This window comes from Schistocerca americana, chromosome 1, assembly GCF_021461395.2.
Source record: "Schistocerca americana isolate TAMUIC-IGC-003095 chromosome 1, iqSchAmer2.1, whole genome shotgun sequence".
Lineage (NCBI taxonomy): Eukaryota > Metazoa > Arthropoda > Insecta > Orthoptera > Acrididae > Schistocerca > Schistocerca americana.
Window position 1 is genome coordinate 1,183,411,921 of NC_060119.1, and position 18,139 is coordinate 1,183,430,059.

Below are 18,139 nucleotides of genomic sequence, written 5' to 3' on the forward strand. Positions count from 1 at the left end.
AGAGCAATCTGTTTCACCATGAGCTATTTAACCATAACAAAGGCAAAATATTATGTATTGTTTAATGGAAATGATTGCTACTTCCGCAGTCATTCCCAAAGCCCTGCTGAAACTTGCTAAAATGGAATTATGCAAATTGAATGATTAACAAACTAGTAAGTTATTAGAGTGAAAGTAGTTATTTTTGGAATCAGAAAAATATGGGCTACAAAACTAGGGTACTATATTTTGCAATCACTATTTAAGATTTGAACTTTCATGAACACAATTTTTGAAAACGAGTAACTTTTTAAATAGTTTTAAAATGTTTGCTGAAACGAAAAGAACGAGGGCTTTTAAATAAGCTCTGACAAGTTAGAAATAAGCAGCCATTTGCTCAGTCAAAATTTCATCTCTGTATGTTTTTATCAATATTAAATTGTGGGTATTTCTTTAGAAAAAAACTATTTCCTGGTGAAGTACCTAATATTATTGTCGGCAATTGAGAAACTATACGGTGAATAAGAAAGTTTAATATAATAAGGCATGCATAAGAAACTAGCGATTTGTATAATTGCTGCATGTGTACTCTTAACAAAATGAGTTAAAATAAAGGAAACAAATATGTATACTGGTGTCAGGAGTGGTATAAGAAAAGCTAGGATGGTCCACCTCTCTCATATCCATTGTTATAATTTTTCATTGTGCCATAAAAACTCCAGAAACCACCCACTATGCACAAAAAATTCAAGGTACGAACTAAAGGAAATTTGGTGAATTATTGTGCGAGTGCAGTCTTTCTCAGCAAATTTCATATGTGAAGTCTTCACGGGTTGTCAGCTGAGTAGCGTTGTCGCCTCGTAGCAACGTTTCGATGGAATGTGTGTCCATCATCTTCGCCCGAAGATGATGGAGACGCATTCCATCGAAACGTTGCTATGAGATGACGATGCTACTCGGCTGACAACCTGTGAAGACTTCATATATGGTAAATTATTGTGTGTAAAATGAATCAATTTAGGAAGGCGAAACAGCCTGGAGACAGCAGCAAAGGTACAGGTGATGCTAATTTCAATTCACTGAATTATTCATGAAAGTAGCTGAAAACACAGGGACAAAAAAACGGACTATTGAAAACAGACCCATTAAATTTACTTTGACAGGCATTGCTTACTTCACTTGTGGACGCTGATGTTGCCAGATAAACTGTTGACAAGATAATAAAAATCATTTGGTCACTGACAAACAGTATCTCTTCTGATTATGATGGTTGGATTGTAGGATGCTGATACTTCTGTAGTTAACAGATGTTTTGTTTCGTGCAGTGGGTGGGTACTGCTGATGTGTGGTATTTTTTGTTTTTTTGAGCTGCCATGTGTTCTTTGAAACTAATCTCAAATGATGTGCCTGTCTGGGCTATGTAGAAGCAGTCACAGTCCAAACGTTCAATTTTGTACACACCTGTGTGATGATGTGGGTTTCGTGTGCTGATGTTGTGGGGTAACTTCTGTCCAATCTTTTTTTCTGTGGTAATGTATATGTTTATGCCATTTCATATGAAGACATTGGCAATCTGATATGAAATGTTACTAAGAAATTGAATTGTATGGAAAATGTTTTCTTTTTGTTTTTTTGTGATGCGATTGCTTTGCCACTGTAGAGTGTTTTAGGGTATCTACTTTGGAGCTGTTGTAACCATTTGCAATTTCAATTTCTTGTTGATATTTTTCTTCAGAGAGTGGTAGTTGGATACCTGTATTGATCTAGTGCTGGAATGCTGCCATTTTGTGGGCTATAGTGTGACAAGCAGGGAAAGCAGAAAGGTGGAAGGAGTATATAGAGGGTCTATACAAGGCTGGTATTCTTGAGGCCAATATTATGGGGATGGAAGAGGACGTAGATAAAGATGAAATGGGAGATATGATACTGCGTGAAGAGTTTGACAGAGCACTGAAAATCCTAAGTTGAAACAAGGCCCCAGGAGGAGACAACATTCCATTAGAACTACTAACAGCCTTGGGAGAGCCAGCTGTGACAAAACTCTACCATCTGGTGAGCAAGATGTACGAGACAGGTGGAATATCCTCAGACTTCAAGAAGAATTTATTTATTTATTTATTTTATTTATTTATGCATTTATTTTACCTGGCAAGATTAGGGCCTTCAGGCCCTCTCTTACACCTAACCAGGCATACTCAGATTCAACAAATTTCAGTTTCTACAGAACATTAAGGACATATAACATGTTATACAGTATTAATGTTACAGAAAAAAAATTAGAGATTATAGAAGTAGTACAATGATAATTATAACAATCAAAAAATAATTATAACAATCAAGAATAATAATAATAATAGTAATGACTATGTATAGGAAAGTAAACATATTTTTTTCTTTTATGAATGTCAGTCCTATTGCTAGTTGGGAATTTTCTCGTTATATTCTTGCAGCTTGTGAGTTATTCTCATCAAGCAGAGACATAAGACGATAGAATGGGGTGAAAGAGATATAGAAGAGGTAGATAGGTTAGAGGAAGTGAAATAGAATGGTAAAATTCGAAGCTATGATGGAGAGTTTAACGAAATCGCTATGAAATTATTTCGTTAAAGAATAATAAATTTTTGCTTTTAGGTTAATTTTCTTTACCTTACTTTCTTTGCGTGCGAACTTTGTTGTAGAACCTCTCTCTTATTTACGTGTGGTAATAAAAAATACATACATTTAAAAATTACGTGAACTCATATTACCTGATTAAGAATATTTGGTTGAAAATTAAATTCTTTACATCATTCGGCCTTGGCACACATTTTCTAAATGCACTGGATTTTTTGTTAAATATTTTTACTGAATTCTTTCCCGGCGTTAGCTTTTGAACACAAGATTATCACTATTAGCAGAAAATGGTTAATTATTACCAAGCCGACATTTAATTATCACTGATCAAACCTACTTTGCTCTACATTAAAGTTATTTGAAAGAACCAAAATTGTTAAATTTCAATGTTAACTATCCGTCTAAGAATGCACAAATGTTTAACTATTTTTTAAAATCTCAGTCAGTCTCTGGATCGCTGTAAAAGAAGAACATTCTCTTAATTCACTGTTAATTTTTTATCTATCTGTTCCCGATTTACGGGTTTGCTTGATTTTTCCTTTAGCGGAACAATTTTTTAAATGTGCCGCTGCTGCAAATCGATCGGTCGCGGCACAGCCCAGCAACACCACTAAAAAATGCTGAAAACTCTTTAAAGAAATATTATAGATGACATGGGCAAGCTAATTTACATTAATAATACACACTTTTTATAAATTTCAATATATTTTTACCACAACAAATATTCAACTCACATTAGTTCGTAATTTCTCCTTCGATGGCGGCTAAATCTAGATACAGACAAATGACGTCTACCCATTCACCGAATACATCGACACAGCTTCCTACCGCTTTCAGCTCTAAACGAGGAAGACCAAAGAATACATAGTGCATTGTGCTTTTATAGTATTGCTGACTATTAACATTTCTTTGTAATTTCACGACATTATTTCCCTCTGGCTGAATTTCACGTCTCTGTTATCACAGATATTGACACATTTCACAATTACATTATTAATATAGAAATATTACCATCCTAAATACAGAGAGAATATTACTACAAAAAATATTACAATAATAACAAATGTCTTTTACACAAAATTCAATAATATATTTCGTTAAATAATTACATTATATACAGATTGCTCAGAGCGGCGTATATGGTACAAATAAATTTTAGTTTGTTAATGTGTGAGTTTGCCAGGGAACGTTACATTGCCCCCTGGCAGCATTTGGCAAAGAGTTTCTATACTTTGACACAATGGTGCCAGTAACGTTCTTTACAATTCTGTATTTTTTATGGAATGGCTCTTTTAATTAGTCCCAGGGTTATATATGTTTATGGCTCCCCCATTTGGGCGAAGGCAGACAGAAAACCTGGGCCTAACTGTGCCGGAGCCCAGCCATCCCAGTTGATTCATGATTAATCTTGTCTCTTTAGCAGTCATTCTTTTGAATTGATTTAACAGTTTGTCATCTACGGTTACATAAGATCAATGTCACATACAGTTCAACGATATACCGCAAGGTCACTTGTCCTAGGATATATCACTTAGTTTTTTGAAATCATTTAGCACAGCATCACTTTTTATAATGTTCCCACTACCTACGTGTCACAAATCCATCTCCTACACTTGTTAGTGTTCATTTTCTCTTATCATTTCACAGGTATACATAATAAATGTTCAATGTTTATCAAAAATGGAGTCATTGACATGTTATGCAGTTTGTGTAAATATTTTGGAAAATGACAACAATGCTGTAGTCGGTGAGCGGTGCGGATTGATTGTTGAGCGGCGCTCGGCGCGGCGCGTCGGCTCCGTGTAGGTCACCGCCCCCGGTGTTGACAGCTACGGCGCGGAGGGGCGTGGCTGTCTGGTCTGCTTCGGGCTGCTGCGGCCGCTGCATGGCTGATGTAGCCGGATGCGCGTTGGATATCAGCTCGCCCGTGTGACGTCTTCTTGCAGTGCTCCAGCAAACATGCAACAAGTTCACAAACAGTGTACTATCCTTATGGGCATTTTTCCTGCTGTGGGAAAGAATGCACACAGTTATTGGCAGTTATTATTCAGTAGGCCTTCACTAGTCTGGTTTGCACAATGTTTCGTTGTCACAGTAACACGTTTTATGGGCACACAATATTTTTCACCATGTCATGACTTGTCATTAGTCACACGCAAGTTTCACCTTAGGACAAAATGTATCTCAGCAGTCAATGCGCTTTTCTGGCGTCCCTTGACACACAAAGAATTAAAGTTTGACACTAACTTGATCCACCGTCCGTTATCGGCTCACTGTTCGTGTCGTGCTAGTTCCTTGTCCACTTGCACACACGGCGATGATACAGTTTTTTATTACTTATACACAACAACTTCGTGACGTATTGCTGCAGGTTTAACAGTCACTGTCTGTCTCTGCCACACAATACTGCACTTTTGATTAAGTTCCTTTATTTTTATTTACAATGTCAGCTGTGCAATTTTTGTAACAGCACATTCGTAACTCTTTACCAAGGTGTGTGATATTTGCGTACATGGTAACAAATATTAAAATTTCGTATTAGTTTGCCCAAAAATCATCTATATTCGTGTTCGAGTAGATTTTATTTGTGCATTCCAGCCGGATTCAGGCATATTGTTCAATAACTCCTTTGAAATCATGTCACACTTTACTATCAAGGTCCTACGTAACTACAGTGTAGTCTCTGTAGGTTAAAATTGACTTGGACTGTATCTGGCTAGTTCCCTTTTTTTTTTTTTTTTTTACTGATTGAATCTGCACATGCTTCAATTGAAGCTTCTTTGTGCGTAACTTTGCGTTACTTAAATTTGCAATAAGTTTGCCTCCCATGGTGCCCTCGGGTCACTACTGGGTGCATTATTCTCTTTGATAACATTGGTTAGATAATAAGGTTCTCAGGGCCTCATATTATTGATATTATTATGGGTTCGAATCTGTCAATCTGACAGCTACACATATATACACATATAATAGAAAAGATTGTGCCAGAAATATTTCAAGTTTGACACACATATAAAATATTATGCAGTACACAAACTAATCATTACTAAAATGTTTCTCTTGACTGAACTCTGTCACAGCTTAACACTATAAATAATTGCACTAATCAGATTATCTGTGCAGACATTTAGAGCATGTTTAGATAACACAAATTAAAAGAGTACATGACACAAATATTTATAAACACATGAGAAAGTCAATCATATTCTTATAACTAAACACTTCTACACTAGTACATTATCTCTACAGATCACACATCATTAATGTTCATTATTTACAAAAGAATGGTGTCCACATAGGACTATTAGTCTTTTACTGTATGAATATTTTTACATCCTTATGCGGATACAGTCCCCGTACTCTCCCTGAGTGGGGATCTGCTAAGAGATAGCTACTATTTCCTTCTTGGACTAAGGAATGGAGTATGAGGCTCGACAGTAGGTTTTGTGAGGCTTCACCTCGATATTGTGCTGATATCCCTTAACAATTCCTGTTCGTTCTGAAAATACATCTACATAATTAGATAATAACTGTACCAAATCCTGCTGTTGCATTGAATTCAAATTTTCGGACTGTGATACTTTGTTCACAAGTGCGTCCACATTTGCTTTTAATTGATCACTTTGTACGTCTGGATAATAGAGATTTTGTCCTTGACAATGATTATCTAAATGTAGTATCCACTGATTCCTACACTTTATGTTAATAGTATTACAATTAGGCACAGGTACCTCTTCAGATCTGAGCATGGACAATTCTATCCTCCTACCAGCGTTCATCAAACTTAATTTTCCCCGAGAAAGGTCGATTACTGTGTCCCTTTCTCTCAAAAAATCTACCCCCAAAATGCAGGCTACCTTTAAACCCTTTACTACCAGGAATGAGCACGCTATGGCTTCATCCCCTAAATACATATCTACCCGCACTTGGAGTTTAATTATTTGTCGCTGTGCACTTATGGCTCCAGTGACTTTACAATTATTCACAGGAAAAGTCAGCATACGCCTTTCTTTCCCCAGTACTTTGAATAAGTCCATACTCATGACACTGACAGTAGCACCTGTATCTACGATTGCTTGCACATCAATATTGTTAATTTTGATCTCTATTATCGCTTGTACTTTGTCTTTGTGCTCCTTTATGCACGTGGATGGTTCAGTTATTAATTCATGTCCCATCTGTACCCCGTCATTATACCTAAGAATACAGATTCCCGATGTTTTGTTCTGTGTCGGGCTGCTCTCACTCCAAACCTCAGCCGACGATGGAGAGCGTATCTCGGCTGAATCTAGTTTGTTGGATTATTGCTGGTGGATGGGCGTGGCTGCTCTGTGTCACTGACCTCCACTATGTGTAAGTTGTGTTGCGTCGGCCGCCACGGTTGCGCAATTGGCGCATTTTGTGGTGTCGGTCGGTTATTGTCATATCTTTCACTGTTTTGCCGGTCCGGACTGGGCCTCTGGTTCTGTGGCCAAGTTCGGTTTGCATCATTATAAGTATTAGTGTTCCACGGCCCCCTGGCATTTTTCCATTTACTATTGCTTGGTGGGCCTGTTTCATATCGGTCATCATACCTCCTTTTCCGGTCATTATTCACCGGCGGACTATTGCTGTTCCGGTCTCTACCTCTATTCCCGTTTTGTACATAATCTTGTCTCCTATTGTTACCTCTGCCGTTTCCATTATTTGGTGGAGGCGTGTTATTTTGACCATTTCTGTAACCGTTTCTGTTACTTCTAGCCTGTTCAGAGGCTGCCTTAACATCCTCCTAAATCAGGTCAATTGAGTCCAGAACAGACAAGAAATGTTCCATATCGTTTTCGGGCACGTGTATAAGTTTTTCCTTTACGTGTATCGGCAAGTGTGATTTCAAAAGTCTGATCAAATCCCGGGATGAAATCTGCTCGTCCCAATAACGGGTCTTATTAATGTACTTCTCAAAATATTTTCGCAAATTGCCTAATCGTGGAGAATACGGCTCTGGATTATATACCTCCTTCCGTAATCTCTCCTGAATACATGTTGACCAATATTTGGCCAAGAATGCCTTTTCAAATTGCTCATATGTATCACAACTGTCAGCTGCTTCAGTTGCCCATAATGCAGCATCTCCTTGTATGTAAGACATAACGAACTGTATTTTCTGTGTATGACTCCAAACGCTAGCCAAATGTTTCTAAATCCCTTGATAAACACTACAGGGTGAACAGATTTCTTCTCCGTTGTAAAGGTCTGAAACTGTCGGTTTCTAATCAGGCTTTCTTCAATCACTACTTTGGAATGACATTTATTTGTTTCGCTTACATTGGTTGCCTGTTCTGTCACGCAGTCGCAATTTTTTACTGCTGTATTTATATGCCTATCATTGTTGGACCTGGCTGGCGTGACACACGCCTGCGCGTCGCCGTGCAGCAAGCTGATTTCTAGCTTGACAAGACGACGGTTGACATTCCGCTGCCATAGCGGAATGTCAGTGCGCACCGCCCTTCCAAGGTCCTGCTTTTCCGCATTGGAGCCCGCGTCTTTGGCTTCAATCGCGGCGTGCAGTTTCTCGCCTATTTCCTTTTTAAATTCGCTTTCCATTTTGTGCACTTGTTCGGACACTTTGTGCTCAATTACTTGATTTGTGTCAATCTCTAATTGTTCCACCCTGTTGGTCAGTACACTGATTTCCTCTACGATACTGGCGTTAGCCACTTGGATACTATCTACTCTTTCGCTTAGTTCTTGCACCGTTTTGGGTATGGTTTCATAGTTTTGTTTCAAACTAACTATCTCACTTTGCATAGCTTCCAAAGATTGCATTAACTGCAAGTCTCTCTCATGCAGGCGTCGGTCACGCTCTGCTTGTTTAGCATCACGTTCTCTTTCGCGTTCTGCTTGCATACGGGCAAATTCAGCTACCAATCTCTGGTCACGCTTTGCTTGTTCAGCATCACGTTCTCTATCATGCTCTGCTTGTTCAGCATCACGTTCTCTATCACGCTCTGCTTGCATACGTACAAATTCAGCCTGGAAATTGAGCATGCGCTCGAACATAACTCTTAATGATTGCACTTCTGACACCTCACCACTCTCTGGTCCGTGTCCAGTGCTTGCGGGTGGCACAGTATTTCCGCTATCAACTGAATCACTGGGTAGCAGTGGCAACATTTCTTGCCCTTCTGCCCCCAGATTCTCACATTGTACTTCCTGAACTACGTCACTAACATTACTTTGTGTCCCACTTTCTAACTCCGTATCACTACTTACTGACTGTTGTTCATTATCCATGTTGATATCCTTCTGACTACGCAATCTAACCATAGTAAACAAAAGAAATAAAATCTGAACTAAATATCCTAACACTCAGGTTTCACTGACATAATCACACAAGAAATGGTCATTTGTTAAAACACACTTATTATATACTACAATGACTAACTACTCAAATGTCCTGTTATTTTAAAACAGAGCACTAACAACAAGCACACCACTAATGATCCGAGAACACTGCACTGAGGCTACTTTACTACCCACAGGACAACTACACTGTAGCTTTACCTTTTGGTGATCTATCTTGGGTGCAGCTGCCCCCTGGTATTGTGGTAGGTAATTAATTTTTCGAAATAATGAGCTCTCTTCTTCAGCTTGCCTCTGGGTATATAGTGTTCTCATGCAAAACATCATATACGGGTATTACCACACAATATTGGTTATGCAATACATACAATACATGGAAAAATTATTAAATGTTCTCCAACAAAGTTCGACTATAATAATTCCCTAGTTATCTCATTGGTATTTAGTGGCCACTGCATATTCGAGCCCCACGTTAGGCGCCAATTTAACGAAATCGCTATGAAATTATTTCGTTAAAGAATAATAAATTTTTGCTTTTTGGTTAATTTTCTTTACCTTACTTTCTTTGCGTGCGAACTTTGTTGTAGAACCTCTCTCTTATTTACGTGTGGTAATAAAAATTTTCACTTTCAAAAGAATTACGTACATTTAAAAATTACGTGAACTCATATTAACTGATTAAGAATATTTGGTTGAAAATTAAATTCTTTACATCATTCGGCCTTGGCACACATTTTCTAAATGCACTGGATTTTTTGTTAAATATTTTTACTGAATTCTTTCCCGGCGTTAGCTTTTGAACACAAGATTATCACTATTAGCAGAAAATGGTTAATTATTACCAAGCCGACATTTAATTATCACTGATCAAACCTACTTTGCTATACATTAAAGTTATTTGAAAGAACCAAAATTGTTAAATTTCAATGTTAACTATCCGTCTAAGAATGCACAAATGTGTAACTATTTTTTAAAATCTCAGTCAGTCTCTGGATCGCTGTAAAAGAAGAACATTCTCTTAATTCACTGTTAATTTTTTATCTATCTGTTCCCGATTTACGGGTTTGCTTGATTTTTCCTTTAGCGGAACAATTTTTTAAATGTGCCGCCGCTGCAAATCGATCGGTCGCGGCACAGCCCAGCAACACCGCTAAAAAATGCTGAAAACTCTTTAAAGAAGTATTATAGATGACATGGGCAAGCTAATTTACATTAATAATACACACTTTTTATAAATTTCAATATATTTTTACCACAACAAATATTCAACTCACATTAGTTCGTAATTTCTCCTTCGATGGCGGCTAAATCTAGATACAGACAAATGACGTCTACCCATTCACCGAATACATCGACACAGCTTCCTACCGCTTTCAGCTCTAAACGAGGAAGACCAAAGAATGCATAGTGCATTGTGCTTTTATAGTATTGCTGACTATTAACATTTCTTTGTAATTTCACGACATTATTTCCCTCTGGCTGAATTTCACGTCTCTGTTATCACAGATATTGACACATTTCACAATTACATTATTAATATAGAAATATTACCATCCTAAATACAGAGAGAATATTACTACAAAAAATATTACAATAATAACAAATGTCTTTTACACAAAATTCAATAATATTTTTCGTTAAATAATTACATTATATACAGATTGCTCAGAGCGGCGTATATGGTACAAATAAATTTTAGTTTGTTAATGTGTGAGTTTGCCAGGGAACGTTACAAGAGGAGAAAGAAAAAGATGAGAGGGGCACGACAATGGTGGCTATACTGTCCCTAATATGTAAGTCTTGAGTTCCCTCTTGAATGTTAAGTGGTTCTGGATAAGACGCAGATCACAGGGGAGCGCGTTCCATCGTCGTATGGCTGAGATGGAGAATGACAAGGAGAAAGATTTTGTGTTATGTAAAGGTACAGCCAATATGCTAGACGTATCCAATCTGGTATTGCGGTTGTGGAATGATGATAGGTGTTTAATGTGAGAAGATAAGTATTGGGGGCACCAGTGGCTAAGAAATCGATGAAGTAAGCACATCGTGTGGAGATCGCGTGCCTTATGTGGGCGTATCCAACCCAGCTGGGAGTATGAAGGACTGATATGATCATACAACCTTATATTGCATACGTATCTAACGCAAGCATTCATCACTAGCTCGAGGCATCTCGAATTTTCACTATTTGTGCCGTGTTGAACTACATCACAGTAGTAAAGATTAGGCAAGACTAGTGTTTGGACTAATTTTTGTTTAACATGGGTTGGAAATATTTTTCTAAATTTTTGAATTGCATGTAGGGAGGACAGCGATTTCCGGCAAGCTGTGACTGTTTGTTCTTCCCAGTTTAGGTGTTCATCCAAGATTATTCCAAGGTCTTTTACTGTTTTTTGATATGGTAGTTGGGTACCATTGAGGAGTATTTGAGGGACTGTTTCGCGAAAGTACCGACTGATTAACTTTGGATGAGATATAAGTATGACCTGGGATTTCTTGGGGTTTAGTTTCAGACCTAGGTTCTGTGCCCATCGAGAAACAGAGCAAAGATCTGCGTTCATACTCGCTACTGCATCAGCAATGTTCTTGGGGCTTGCACTTATGTACAGTTGGATGTCGTCGGCATATAGATGGTAGTTGCAGGAGTGAATCACTGAAGAAATATCATTAATGTACAGTGAGAAGAGTAATGGACCAAGGACGGAGCCTTGGGGAACTCCAGAGCGCACGTTTTTCCATGATGACTTTTCCGACCCACAAATGACTTGTTGACTTCTGTTTTTGAGGTAGCTGTCGAACCAGTGTATTGCGCTGTTTGAGAAATTCAGCTGTTTCATTTTAATTAGTAATATATCAAAGTCAACTGTATCAAAAGCCTTGCTAAAGTCAAGCAGTGTTAGGATGGTAGCTTCACGTCTGTCCATAGCATGTTTAATGTCATCAGTTACTTTGATTAATGCAGTTGCTGTACTATGATGGTTTCGAAAGCCTGACTGATATTTATTGTGGATGTTATGAGTTTTGAGGTAATCCGTCAGCTGTTCATGTACGATGTATTCTAGGGCTTTAGATATTGCAGGTAGTATGCTGAACGGCCTGTAGTCACCTGGCGACTTAGGGTTGTCAGTCTTGGGTATAGGTTGAATTAAACTTTGCTTCCACTCAGTAGGATATGTACTACTGACAAGACAGGTTGAAGATGTCTGTGATAACTGGAGTAATACAATAATTCCAATCCCAATGAAAGCAGGTGTTGACAGATGTGAAAATTATCGAACTATCAGTTTAATCAGCCACGGCAGCAAAATACTAACACAAATTCTTTACAGGCAAATGGAAAAACTGGTAGAAGCCGACCTCGGGGAAGATCAGTTTGGATTTCGTAGGAATGTTGAAACATGTGAGGCAATACTGACCCTACGACGTATCTTAGAAAATAGATTAAGGAAAGGCAAACCAATGTTTCTAGCATTTGTTGACTTAGAGAAAGCTTTCGACAATGTTGACTGGAATACTCTCTGTAAAATTCTGAAGGTGGCAGGGGTAAAAAACACGGAGCGAAAGGCTATTTACAGTTTGTACAGAAACCAGATGGCAGTTATAACATCTACATCTACAACTACATCCATACTCTGCAAGCCACCTGACGGTGTGGGGCGGAGGGTACCTTGAGTACCTCTATCGGTTTTCCCTTCTATTCCAGTCTCATATTGTTCGTGGAAAGGATTGTCGGTATGCTTCTTTGTGGGCTCTAATCTCTGTGATTTTATCCTCATGGTCTCTTCGTGAGATATACGTAGGAGGGAGCAATATACTGCTTGACTCTTCGGTGAAGGTCTGATGAGCAGTATTCAAGCAATGGGCGAACAAGTGTACTGTAACCTACTTCCTTTGTTTTCGGATTGCATTTTCTTAGGATTCTTCCAATGAATCTCAGTCTGGCATCTGCTTTACCGACAATCAACTTTATATGATCATTCCATTTTAAATCACTCCTAATGCGTACTCCCAGGTAATTTATGGAATTAACTCCTTCCAGTTGCTGACCTGCTATTTTGTAGCTAAATGATAAGGGATCTATCTTTCTATGTATTCACAGCACATTACACTTGTCTACATTGAGATTCAATTGCCATTCCCTGCACCATGCGTCAATTCGCTGCAGATCCTCCTGCATTTCAGTACCGTTTTTCATTGTTACAACCTCTCGATACATCACTGCATCATCTGCAAAAAGCCTCAGTGAACTTCCGATGTCATCCACAAGGTCATTTATGTATATTGTGAATTGCAATGGTCCTATGACGCTCCCCTGCGGCACATCTGCAATCACTCTTACTTCGGAAGACTTCTCTCCATTGAGAATGACATTCTGCGTTCTGTTATCTAGGAACTCTTCAATCCAATCACACAATTGGTCTGATAGTCCATATGCTCTTACTTTGTTCATTAAACGACTGTGGAGAACTGTATCGAACGCCTTGCGGAAGTCAAGGAACACGGCATCTACCTGTGAACCTGTGTCTATGGGCCTCTGAGTCTCGTGGACGAATAGCGCGAGCTGGGTTTCACACGACCATCTTTTTCGAAACCCATGCTGATTCCTACAGAGTAGATTTCTAGTCTCCAGAAAAGTCATTATACTCGAACATAATACGTGTTCCAAAATTCTACATCTGATCGACGTTAGAGATATAGGTCTATAGTTCTGCACATCTGTTCGACGTCCCTTCTTGAAAACGGGGATGACCTGTGCCCTTTTCCAATTCTTTGGAATGCCACGCTCTTCTAGAGACCTACTGTACACCGCTGCAAGAAGGGGGGCAAGTTCCTTTGCGTACTCTGTGTAAAATCAAACTGGTATCCCATAAGAGTCGAGGGGCATGAAAGGGAAACAGTGGTTGGGAAGGGAGTGAGGCAGGGTTGTAGCCTATCCCTGACGTTATTCAATCTGCATATTGAGCAAGCAGTAAAGGAAACAAAAGAAAAATTCGGAGTAGGAATTAAAATCCATGGAGAAGAAATAAAAACTTTGAAGTTTGCCGATGACATTGTAATTCTGTCAGAGACAGCAAAGGACCTGGAAGAGCAATGGAACGGATTGGACAGTGTCTTGAAAGGAGGATATAAGATGAACATCAACAAAAGAAAAACAAGGATAATGGAATGTAGTCGAATTAAATCGGGTGATACTGAGGGAATTATATTAGGAAATGAGACGCTTAAAGTAGTAAATGAGTTTTGCTATTTGGGGAGGGAAATAACTGATGATGTTCGAAGTAGAGAGGATATAAAATGTAGACCGGCAATGGCAAGGAAAGCATTTCTGAAGAAGAGAAATTTGTTAACGTTGAGTATAGATTTAAGTGTCAGGAAGTTGTTTCTGAGAGTATTTGTATGGAGTGTAGCTATGTATGGAAGTGAAACGTGGACGATAAATAGTTTAGACAAGAAGAGGACCGAGCGAGGTGGCACAGTGGTTAGCACACTGGACTGCGTTCGGGAGGACGACGGTTCAATCCCGTCTCCGGCCATCCTGATTTAGGTTTTCCATGATTTCCCTAAATCGCTTCAGGCAAATGCCGGGATGGTTCCTTTGAAAGGGCACGGCCGATTTCCTTCCCCATCCTTCCCTCACCCGCACTTGCGCTCCGTCTCTAATGACCTCGTTGTCGACGGGACGTTAAACACTAGTCTCCTCCTCCTCCAAGAAGAGGATAGAAGCTTTCAAAATGTGGTGCTACAGAAGAATGCTGAAGATTAGATGGGTAGATCACATAACTAATGAGGAGGTATTGAATAGAATTGGGGAGAAGAGAAATTTGTGGCACAACTTGACTAGAAGAAGGGTTCAGTTGGTAGGACATATTCTGAAGGGCTCACCAGTGTATTCTTGGAGGGCAGCATGAAGGGTAAAAATGATAGAGGGAGACTAAGAGATGAATACACTAAACAGATTCAGAAGGATGTAGGTTGCAGTAGATACTGGGAGATGAAGAATCTTGCACAGGATAGAGTAACATTGAGAGCTGCATCAAACCAGTCTCTGGACTGAAGACCACAACAACAGTGTGACAAGAGGAGCTGTGGATTGTAGTATGTTTTGTGGTAGGCTTCCAATAGATTTCAGACTGATGTCTGTTATTCCTTATTCTTTATTCTAATAAGGTCTACAAAATTTATACTGTCATCTGCTTGGTGTTCAACTGCAATTTTTTTTTTCATATTCTCAAAGAAGCATACACATTCAATAATTAGAGAACACTTCACCCCAAAAACAAAGCAGAATTTACACAACATGTCACAAACATAGAAGTTCCTGATGGAGCCACACTTGGCTCATTTGTCATACAAAATCTTTATTCCAGTGTGCCAATAGTTCTGACACTATAGATAATTAATGCCAACCTACAAAAGCACAAAAAAATCCCTTCAACTCACATTATTGAACTAATGGACCTGCTCGAATTCACACTTTCACACAACTATTTTAAATTTAACAATAAAATCTAAAAACAAATACGGCCTGATAGTGTGTTAAAGCCTTTCTGGATTGCTAGCTGAATTATTTATAAGTAATTTGGATGACAAAATCTTTAATTCAATCACTGCCTCCTAAAAAATATCATCTCTTACTGCAGATATGTAGATGATACCATAATTTTAATCAGTGGCACAAAAGATAACATCAGTGAGTTGAACCAGTTATTCAACACTTCTCAGGAAAATAAAACTTGACAAAATCGGATTTATATACCACCTGTAATATTTATTACAATGCATGTATTCAACACCTTGAAACAGAGATCTCCAAAATTCTTTAAAATTTATTCTGTAAAATCCTTTAAAATTTATTCTGTAATAATGTTGTTATGATGTGTATTCTGTGAACTTAGTGATAATGTTTCTCTTCTGCTATATGATCCTTGCACCAAATAGTTTCCTGACACTGTATTTGTTTACAAAATATGGCAGTATACATGTGATATGTTACAGCAGTGAAAGAAACCTGTGGCCTCTGGAGGTACTCTGTTTTTCTTATTTTATTTTTACCGTTAGATGTATGTTTAGTTTTTTTGTCAAAAGAACCCCAAAACCATATTCTGAAATAGTGGTTTGTTTTTCCCATTAGACAGTGCCACAATACATCCGAAAAATTGTAACACAACACATAGACACATGTCATATTAACAAATGTAAATCCACCTGATGACGGAGGTTTAAACATTTGAAACGTGTCATGGAGGTAAATAAACAGTGACTGATAATAGAAAACTTGTTGTTTCATTTAATCTCCATAACGGTCACGGTAAAGCCTAACCAAAAAGTTCGCATTTAAAATTCCGGAACTTTGTCCACAAAATTTTTCAGCACTTGATTTTAACTTAGTGTACATGGTGTCCTTTGAAATACTCTCTTCCACAATTGATACACCGCTCCCAATGCTGTTTCCACTTCCTGAAGCAGTCTTGGTATATCTGTTGCTGGATCGCACGAAGCGCCACCTGCGAATTTTCTTTTATCTTATCTATTGTTGCAAATCTTCCTCCTTTCAACAGGGTTTTCAACTTTGAAAATGAAAAAAGTTCGTAGGGGCCAGATCTGGAGAGTACAGAGGATGAGGCAGCACAGTGATTTTGTTTTTTGTGCAATAGATTATGAGGCGAAGTTCTTTCTGTTCTTGATTTATGACCCATGGGACGGACTTGGCAGCAACACGATGCATTCCAAGATGCTGTGTCAGGATTTCATGACATGATCAACTGAAATGTTACATTCATCTGTAAACTCCCGGACAGTCATTCTTCAATTGGCATGCACAATTTTGTTGATGTTCCTGAAATGAGTGTCTATGGTAGACATCGGAAGCGTCCTAATGAAGGTCAGCTTTAACTTCCATCCAGCCATTTTTAAAGTGTGTGTACTATTCATAACACTGAGTATGACTTAAGCATTCATCACCGTAGACTTCCTGCATCATTTGGTATGTGTGTGTAAAGGTTTTCTTGAGTTTCGTGCTCATGGACTGTGTGCGGCTTTACCTGGCGGAGGTTCGAGTCCTCCCTCGGGCATGGGTGTGTGTGTTTGCCCTTAGGATAATTTAGGTTAAGTAGTGTGTAAGCTTAGGGACTGATGACCTTAGCAGTTGAGTTCCATAAGATTTCACACACATTTAAACTTTTTTTTTTTTAATTCACAAACTGTGTGACATAACATTCTGCTCAATATAGCGCTGAACAATAAGTAATAGACATACAATGATAAAACATCTGGCAGTTACACATTAAACACAGGCATGTGTAGGGATGCCAACTGCATTTTGTTCCAATGCACCATTGGCGTGAAATTACGAATATTCTGGAATTTTTTGAACAGATGTCATGCATCTTACAAACTTCATAGAAAAATTAAAATTTTAGGTCTTGAAAGGCCAAGGAAATAGAAGCATATCTTAACAAAGAAAACACTGTCACATTAACAAAAGTTATCACAGGAATAAGACTAAATTCAGAGTTGGCAAACATTAAATCTGGCATTTTACAATATCTGCTGCTTGTCCTGCTCCTATCTTTGTCCTACATAACTGATTTACAAGGTGCTTTCGAGGACTCTCAAAAAACTGTGATGTGTTCTTACAAGACTAGTATCCTGATCAACAACACAAACACATTCATATTAGACACAGCCTGGACAATAATGGAACAGGCTTACAACAGATTCACAGCAACAGCTTTATCATTAATTTTACAGACACATGAAAATGAGACTCCATATGTGAAGTTCCATACCTACTTAGTACTATCATACAACATAGTATACTGGGGCAATGTTCCTAAGCCGAAAGAAGTATTTATTCTACAGAATCCTGCAGTAAGAATGTTATCTAAATTTGATAGCTGAACACCATGCAGCCATTTATTCAGAGACCTAGGGGTGCCAACACTAATACAATAAAACAGTTATTCCCTAATGGTATTTGAGTTAATAACAAATGTGAATTTAGGATAATTGTGAAATTTATTACCAGAGTAGCAGAAGTAAAAATATTTTCCACAGAGACTATGCATCCCCATCTAGGTGTCAGAATGGAGTTCTATGTTCTGATTTAAAAGCCTATGTGATTGGTAGTAGGCATCAGCCAGGAAACTGAAAAATCTCCATGTGCTCAAAAACAAAGTAAAACAATGCCATATTGGCCACCTTT

General features: G+C 38.4%; 1 protein-coding gene across 2 annotated transcripts in view; it reads left to right on the forward strand.

Annotated features, from left to right (window-relative positions):
* Positions 1–18,139, forward strand: part of LOC124552021 (SREBP regulating gene protein) — a 57,647-nt gene that overhangs the window by 22,970 nt on the left and 16,538 nt on the right. The window lies entirely within an intron of this gene.